Genomic DNA, 6,000 nt, shown 5'->3' with positions numbered 1-6,000 from the left:
ACATCGGGAACATGTTTCCTGCCTCTAGCATGTCCAAACCCTTAATAATCATATATGTTTCAATCAGATCCCCTCTCGTCCTTCTAAACTCCAGAGTGTACAAGCCCAGCTGCTCCAATCCCAGAGATACTGCCTGACCCACTGAGTTACTGAGGCAATCTGTGTCTCACACACATGTACACAAATAGTCTCACTCTCTCACACACACACACACACACACCAATCTCAAACACATGCTTACGAACACCCACACTTTGAATCTCACACACAATTTGTCGCCCTGTCTCTCTCTCTCTCACACACACACACTTAAACATACACTCCAAAACACACGCACATGCATTGGAGGACCCACAGATGGAATCTCATACACCTGAATCTCACGCACACTTGAGTCTCACACACACACACACATACGCACGGACAATAGACGCAAAATGTTGGACTACCCCAGCAGGACAGGCAGCATCCCTGGATGGAAGGAATGGGTGACGTTTTGGTCCAAGATCCTTCTTCATTGATATCCAGCGATGCTGCCCGTCCCGCAGAGTTACTCCAGCATTTTGCGTCTATCTTCGGTGTTTAACCAGCATCTACAGTTCCTTCCAACACATGCACAGACACACACACATAGATGCACAGACACACACACACACACACAGGCACACACACACACACACACACACACATGCGCGCACACACACACACACACACACACACACACACACACACACACACACACACACACACACACACACACAGGTGCGCGCACACACACACACACACACACAGGTGCGCACACACACACACACACACACACACACACACACACACACACACACAGGTGCGCACACACACACACACACACACACACACACACACACACACACACACAGGTGCGCGCGCTCACACACACACACACACACACACACACACACACACACACACACATACAGACAGATACACACACACACATACAGACAGATACACACACACAGATACACACACACAGAAGCACATACACACACACACACACACACACACACACACACACACACACACACACACACACACACACACACACACACACACACACACACACACACACACACACACACACAGACAGATACACACACACAGATACACACACACAGACACACACAGACAGATACACACACACACAGATACACACACACACATATATATACATGCACACACACACACACACACACACACACACACACACACACACACACACACACACACACACACACACACACACACATACACACACACACACACACACACACACACATACACACACACACACACACACACACACACACACAGGTGCGCACACACACACACACACACACACACACACACACACACACAGGTGCGCACACACACACACACACACACACACACACACACAGGTGCGCGCGCTCACACACACACACACACACACACACACACACACACACACACACACACACACATACAGACAGATACACACACACACACACATACACACAGATACACACACACACACACACACACACACATAGATACAGACACACACACACACAGGTACACACACACACACACAGATGCACATACGCACACACACACACACACACACACACACACACACACACACACACACACACACACACACACACACACACACACACACACACACACACACACACACACACACACACACTCCAGGCCCTCCTTTGTGGTGAAGGAATGTCAGATGTGAAGCTCCCTGGTTGCAGGTTTTCTGAAAGATCATCTGAAATTGCCCTTGGCCATACTGCCATTGTTATGCAAGTTTCAAGCCAGAAGATGAGTGAAAGAAGGGTGATTGGCAGCTCTTGATGTTGCGGGTCAGATAAGCTGAGGAACACCTTCAAAGAGACAATGGCACTGAGCTCCTGATTAAACAGCGAGCCTCTCCGCCAGTCCCACTGAGAACAGTGATTAACAAGCTCAGAGACAAAAGGCAACACTTCAACTCATCCTTACAACAAGTTTCTCTTCACGTTACTTCCTTTTCCAACCTTGACGCTCAGAAATATTTCATTGCTGCAAGGAGGCTGCTGGCTACAAAATCAGCGAAGGTAGACAAAAATGCTGCAGAAACTCAGCGGGTGCAGCAGCATCTATGGAGCGAAGGAAATAGGCAACGTTTCGGGCCAGAGCCCTTCTTCAGACCTTTGATTTTCCAGCATCTGCAGTTCCTTCTTAAATACAAATTCAGCGAGACGTTTTCATGAGAAGAATAGATCGGGTAGATGCACAGAGTCTCTTACCCAGAGTAGGGGAATCGAGGACCAGAGGACATAGGGTCAAGGTGAAGGGGAAAAGATTTAATAGGAATCTGAGGGGTAACCTTTTCACACAACAGACAATAGACAATAGGTGCAGGAGTAGGCCATTCGGCCCTTCGAACCAGCACCGCCATTCAATGTGATCATGGCTGATCATCCCCAACCAGTACCTCGTTCCTGCCTTCTCCCCATATCCACTGACTCCGCTATCTTTAATCCCCGCATTATTTCTCCCCCTCTCCCTCTCCCTCTCCATCATCCCCCCCCCACCCCCGTCCCCAGCCCATTCTACCTATTTCTTTCCCTGCCTTCACCATTCACACCTCTTCTATCCTTATCTCACACTCTTTGTCTGCTCATCTCTGGTCTTTGTCCACCCATCTGCCCTATCGAAACCTCCCCTCCTCCATGTAGGCAGGAATTGCAGTTGCTGGTTTTTGCCAAACATGGACACAGAATTCTCCAGAGATGCTGCCCGACCCGAGAGTCTGGAGAGGTCTGCAAGGGTCCCTGTCATGGTTTATCCCCAACAGCTCCGTCACAGAGGACTCTGTGATTTACGGACTGTTCCCAGGGACACATTCAGAGACTGACATCGAGTGCTGCTGGAGGGTCATCAACTCGGTCAAAGACGCTCTTTGGTCTGCCCGAGCGTTGCTCACCACCCAGCAGAGTGAGATGTCCGTCAGGGAATGTTGCCGACTGGCCCACTGCAGACTGCAGGAGTACGTGCTAAGGGACTCGCTGAAGCTTGGTGCAGCCAACGCCAAGGCTCGGTGGGGGAGGGCCACAGTCTAGGGTCCTTCCGCTGCTGGACATGGGGGGCAGGGTGTGGTGGAGACACCCCTCAAAATAAGAGAAGGGATCCCACACACCAGGGGGCCACATGAGTGGCAAGGGTGGGGGACAGATTTGTGACATTTGAGCAATGTATGTAGACTGTATTGAACAATTTGTATAGCCTCCGAAAATGTCAGGTTATTTTTTTGCATGGTTCATGTATGTATATATTTATTACCTGAATAAAGTCTATTTTGAGATATTAAAAAAAAGTTACTCCAGCACTCAGTGTGTCTCTCCACGCATCTGTATTGTGTTATCTCCTGCCAGGCTGTGTCCCAACCCCACCCCCACCAACTTCACTTCCAGCTTTCTCCCACCGCCACCCGCACCCACCACAATGAGGCCGAAGAACTGTCCCAACCTGAAACATAATCGATTCATGTTCTGCAGAGTTGCTGCCTGACGTGCTGAGTTACTCCAGCACTTTGTGTCTTTGCAAGAGAACTTTACTATTTGCATCCAGATTTATTGGCTCCAGAAATTCTTGCTATTGAGGGAATGCAGCGTAGGTTCACGAGGTTAATTCCCGGGATGGCAGGACTGTCATATGTGGATAGAATGGAGCGGCTGACAATAGACAATAGGTGCAGGAGTAAGCCATTTGGCCCTTCGAGCCAGCACCGTCATTCACTGTGATCATGGCTGATCATCCCCAATCAGTGCCCCGTTCCTGCCTTCTCCCCATATCCCCTAACTCCGTTAGCTTTAAGAGCCCTATCCAGCTCTCTCTTGAAAGTATCCAGTGAATTGGCCTCCACCACCCTCTGAGGCAGAGAATTCCAAAGGCTTACATATGAAGAAAGACTGGATAGACTCGGCTTGTACACGCTAGAATTTAGAAGATTGAGGGGGGATCTTATAGAAACTTACAAAATTCTTAAGGGGTTGGACAGGCTAGATGCAGGAAGATTATTCCCGATGTTGGGGAAGTCCAGAACTAGGGGTCACAGTTTAAGGATAAGAGGGAAGTCTTTTAGGACCGAGATGAGAAAATCATTTTTTACACAGAGAGTGGTGAATCTGTGGAATTCTCTGCCACAGAAGGTAGTTGCGGCCAGTTCATTGGCTATATTTAAGAGGGAGTTAGATGTGACCCTTGTGGCTAAAGGGATCAGGGGGTATGGAGAGAAGGAAGGTTCGGATACTGAGTTGGATGATCAGCCATGATCATATCGAATGGCGGTGCAGGCTCGAAGGGCCGAATGGCCTACTCCTGCACCTATTTTCTATGTTTCTATGTAAAAAGTGTTTCCTCATCTCCGTTCTAAATGGCTTCAACTGTGGCCCCTGGTTCTGGACTCCCCCAACATCAGGAACATGTTTCCTGCCTCCAGATTCAGGGGAAAGGGAAACGATAGGTATAGATGGCGATGTAGAGAGATATAGAAGAAAGGAATGAAAGATATGCAAAAAAGTAATGATGATAACGTACCGAGTTCCAGTGAAAAGCTTTATTTTGCATACGCTATTGAGATCAGAAAATGCTAGATATAAACAAAGATGGATATAAATACAATCAAGTTAAAGTCAAGTATGATAGCTAGCATGATAGTAAACTGCAGAATATCATTCTCAGCATTGTAATGCACCAGTTCCATAGAGAAACACAATGTCCGCAATGTGGTAGATGTGAATCGGACAGTCCCCGAGCTTATGGAAGGACCATTCAGAAGATTGATAAGAGAGGGGAAGAAGCTGTTTACGAGACTAGTGGTGTGCGCTTTCAAGCTTCTGTACCTTGTGTCAGGTGGGAGCGGGGAGAAGAAGGAATGATCACGGTGGGACAAGCCTTTGATTCTGTTAGTGTACGGGGATCGCTGGTCAGCGTGGACTCGGTGGGCGGAAGGGCCTGTTTCCGCACTGTATCCACTTTGGTATCAAAAACAGGAAGGCAGATTACTATCTAAATGGCATCAAGTTGGGAAAGGGGAAAGTGCAATGGGATCTGGGGGTCCTTGTACATCAGGGTATGAAAGTAAGCAGGCAGGTACAGCAGGCAGTGAAGAAAGCAAATGGCATGTTGGCCTTTATAACAAGAGGAGTCAAGTATAGGAGCAAAGAGGTCCTTCTGCAATTGTACAGAGCCCTAGAAACATATAGGATTGTTAAGGGTTTGGACACGCTAGAGGCAGGAAACATGTTCCCGATGTTGAGGGAGTCCAGAACCAGGGGCCACACAGTTTAAGAATAAGGGGTAACCCATATAGAACGTAGATGAGGAAACATTTTTTCTCATAAAATTGTGAGTCTGTGGAATTCTCTGCTTCAGAGGGCGGTGGAGGCCAGTTCTCAGGATACTTTCAGGAGAGAGCTAGATAGGGCTCTTAAAGATAGCGGAGTCAGAGGATATGGGGAGAAGGCAGGAACTGGGTACTGATTGGGGATGATCAGCCTTGATCACATTGAATGACGGTGCTGGCTCGAAGGGCCGAATGGCCTCCTCCTGCACCTATTGTCTATTGTCTATTGTATGTCGAAGTGAAACTAAGCTAACTTGAACTAACATTCAGTTCCTTGTGTCTCCAGGCAATAGCTCCTCGAACTTCACTGTTGCAAGAGGAACGATCACTGATCTTAATTGCATAAGCCACATGCACTATTCTAAAAGGGCGGCACGGTGGTGCAGCGGTAGAGTTGCTGCCTTACAGCGAATGCAGCGCCGGAGACCCGGGTTCCATCCCGACTACGGGTGCTGCCTGTACGGAGTTTTCTCCGAGATCTTCGGTTTCCTCCCACACTCCAAAGACGTACAGGTTTGTAGGTTAATTGGCTTGGTAAATGTAAAAAACACCGCCTAATGGTTGTAGGATAGGGTTAATGT

This window comes from Leucoraja erinacea, unplaced genomic scaffold (genome assembly GCF_028641065.1).
Source record: "Leucoraja erinacea ecotype New England unplaced genomic scaffold, Leri_hhj_1 Leri_98S, whole genome shotgun sequence".
NCBI lineage: Eukaryota > Metazoa > Chordata > Chondrichthyes > Rajiformes > Rajidae > Leucoraja > Leucoraja erinaceus.
This window is presented reverse-complemented; position numbering follows the sequence as displayed.